Source organism: Trachymyrmex cornetzi, unplaced genomic scaffold (genome assembly GCF_001594075.2).
Source record: "Trachymyrmex cornetzi isolate Tcor2-1 unplaced genomic scaffold, Tcor1.1 scaffold836, whole genome shotgun sequence".
Lineage (NCBI taxonomy): Eukaryota > Metazoa > Arthropoda > Insecta > Hymenoptera > Formicidae > Trachymyrmex > Trachymyrmex cornetzi.
In genome coordinates, this window is record NW_017300176.1 from 103,648 (window position 1) to 107,487 (window position 3,840).

The following is a 3,840-nucleotide window of genomic DNA, read 5'->3' on the forward strand; positions in this document are numbered from 1 at the left end:
ATCTTTCATTTTTATGCAATGAAACCTAAGTAAACGTATACTTATTGAAGAATCTTCCTATTCTAATCCAAATGGTTTAAATTCCTCTTAAATGAAATTGTTATATCACAATTCATTCCAAGACATTTCCTCTTCCAACAAAAGTAGTGGTTATTTAATTCTCTTTCAAAACATTATACAAAACATTATACAAAACATCACAAAGTTGCGTTACCTTGCTCAGTTTAAGTGTTACCACGAAAAATTAAAAAATTAACCATATAAAATAAAAATTTAATTTAAATAAAAAAATTTTTCATGTAAAAACACTTGGCGCTGCTAGATAGAGTAAGAAAAACTATAAGAACAATTTAAAATTGAAATGAGTTTTCACATGAAAAATTTTTCTATTTAAATTAAATTTTTTCATTTTATACGGTTAATTCTTTAATTTTTTGTGGTAACACTTAAATTGAGCAAAGTAACGCAATTTTGTGATAATGTTTTGTATAATGTTTTGAAGGAGAATTAAATAACCACTATTTTTTGTTGGAAGAGGAAATATCTTGGAATGAATTGTGATATAATAATTTCATTTAAGAGTAATTTAAACCATTTGGATTAGAATAGGAAGATTTTTCAATAAGTATACGTTTACTTAGGTTTCATTGCATAAAAATGAAAGATCGTACCATTTGGATTAAGTAAATAATAAAGATAGTATCACTTGTGTTTTACTTTTCATTTTGATAGTAGAATTTAACTTGGCGCCACAGTTGTTGATATCAAATCGTTCGTACAAATAATACATACCATTAGATTAATATTCATTATTTATTTAATTTGGCATGGTATAAAGAAGTGGGATTTAACTTGGCGCCAGTTCTTGATATCAAATCTTTTATAGGAATGATACATATCATTAAAGTTAATATTATTTATTTAATTTGGTATTCAAATTACATGGAATTTAGCTTGGCGCCAATTATTGATATCAAATCTTTTTTACGAATAATACATAAAATTTTGATAAAAATTTTGATGAATTTAGCTTGGGGCCAATTTTGTTGATATCCAATTTTTTATACGAATGATACATATCATTAGAGTTAAATAAATTAAGAAAAAAATTAAAGTTACTATAATTTTTTCTTTAGGAGGAATAAAATTGTAAAATTTAACTTGGCGTCAGTTGTTAATATCAAATTTTTTATATGAATGATACATATCATTAGTTCTACTAAACAGCAAACGTGATTAATCATCAGTTTCACGGCCGATTAAGTAATTGGCGTTGGTGAAACTAGGCCAAATGGTGATTCTTTACGAGAATTGATCGACACCGCGTTCAAATGTTCGAATTTCGGAATGTCTTTTAATGTCATTGGAAACTCGATAACCGCGAGGTTTAACACTGCAGTGTATTGCGGGTACGATGATTTCTGATCCATATGTCTTTCTGCGGGGTACAGAGCGGCGACCACCGATCGCGCGAAGCACGCATTGTCCATGGATTTCACGTTGATCACCGCCTTGTAGATCAAAGTCCTTAGATCACGTTACACTTTTCCATGGAGCACTTGCACGTGACTCGTTTACATACTTTGCAGCACCGCTTTACATCTAGAATGTCATAGTGTTTTGTCACCTTGGTATTATGTTTATCTAATAATTTGCATTCTCTACAAGGATGGCATGATTGATTACGCATATATTTATCGCACAGATCACGATACACTTTTTGAGCAGGATTCTCTTCGCAGTCGTAATATGGCATCACTAAATTGTCTGTTACCATCAATTCGATGCACTTTTCGTCACCCGCAGGAATCTTGATGTACCTGCAGCTATATTGAATCTTATTCTCACTTTTCATTGAACTCATAACACTGTTCGTTTATTAGACCAAAAGCTTTGTACCAAAATCTCTCTTCAAAGTCAATATGCAACGTTTCGTCTGCTAATCGTCCGAACCAATATTCCTTTTCATCATCCTTATCGTCATTGATGTGACCCCCTGTTTTGCACCACGTGTACCTATTTCTCGATCGCGGAGGAACTGCACCGGCGATTTTCGCACATCTTTGTCTCTCCTCTGCGGCAGATCACAGTCTTCAGGCACACTTTTCGCATTTATTTTTTGTTTACAATACTGTTCATATTACTGTTCACAATACTGTTCGCAATAGTTTTTAATTTGTGCACTATGGACACTTGTTGCACGGAAATATAGTGTACATTGGCACTCTGCAATTCGTGCAAAACCGACCGCTTAGCGCATCAATATAATCGATATCGTGCTTCCTTATGAGATGCATTCCCACAGCGTCGACGTCAGCCAAAAGGACCATGCATGGGGCACATACGGTTAAAGCATTTTCTACTTTATTACTAATTAATAATACTTTATTAATAATGATTGGTTGCGACAAAAAAAATGTACACTATCTAAATCTAAAATTAAACCTATTTCTTATGTTTGTTCGGTTTTTAATAATAATAATGACAATTCTAACAATTTTATATTTACAGATCTTAATAATTCACAAGATAGTTGTATTGACTTCTGAAAGAATAAACATTAATCCTGAAATATTCAGTGATGCACCTTCTCTAGATACATTACATGAAAAATGGTTTATTAATTTGAGCAGCATTGACATTCCTCTTGAAGTTAAATATCTACTACAACTTGGTGAGAAATTTGGGCTTCCAATCAATAAGAATAACAAAGAAAAAACGTTGATTGAATTTATTAAACAAATTGAGAATAATATTATTGGTCGACTCAAGAATATTATCAATTTTGTCAGAAACAATTCTATCTCAATTCTCAACAGATTTCAGAATAATTTTCCTTCTCCTAATTTTTTTGACAAACAGATTTCTAATTGGTTACATATAACTAATAAATTTATTAATAACCATCCTAATATTCTTATTACAAACGCTGACAAGGGGAATGTCACTGTTGTTCTTGACAAAGACACCTACATAACAAAAATGGAAGAGATTCTTTCAGATTCTAATACTTACGAAGTCATTGCTAGAGATCCAATTAGAAGGTTAACTCAGGATTTACGTGCGTTGTTGGTGAGATGGAAGCGTGATAGTTACATTGACGATCAAACATATCGAAGATTACTTACAACTGATGGCGTTATACCTAGGGCTTGACGGCTTGACTAAAATTCATAATGATGGTAACCCATTGAGAGTTATTGTTTCTTCTATCAATAGTCCTTTATATTCTCTTTCTCTTTTTCTACATAACATTATTAACGACAGCATACCAAAGACTTTTAGCCACATTAAAGACAGTTTCCATTTAGTTGAGAAATTAAATGGTAAAAGGTTTGATTCTCAATATGTTTTGGCTTCGTTGGATGTAGTTTCCCTTTTTACTAATATTCCTGTTGATCTAGCATTGAATAGCATTGACAGGAGATGGGAATACATTTCGACGAAGACTAACATTTCAAAAAATGAATTTACTTTTGCAGTTAAATTTATTTTAGATTCTACCTTTTTTGCTTTTAATGATAAAATTTACAAACAAGTATTTGGTACTCCAATGGGTTCACCGTTATCACCAATTATCGTCGACATTGTTATGCAAGATCTGGAAAAAATAGCAATCAGTAGATTATTAGTACAGCCATTGTTTTATTTTAGATATGTGATGATGTTATTCTTGCGCTTCCATCTAACAATATAAATGATGCTTTGAATACTTTTAACTCCTTACATACTAGATTATAATTTACCTTGGAGGTTGGTTCGGATGGCAGATTAAGTTTTTTTAGACACAACACTTATCATAGATAATCATAGAATTATATTCGACATTTATCATAAAAA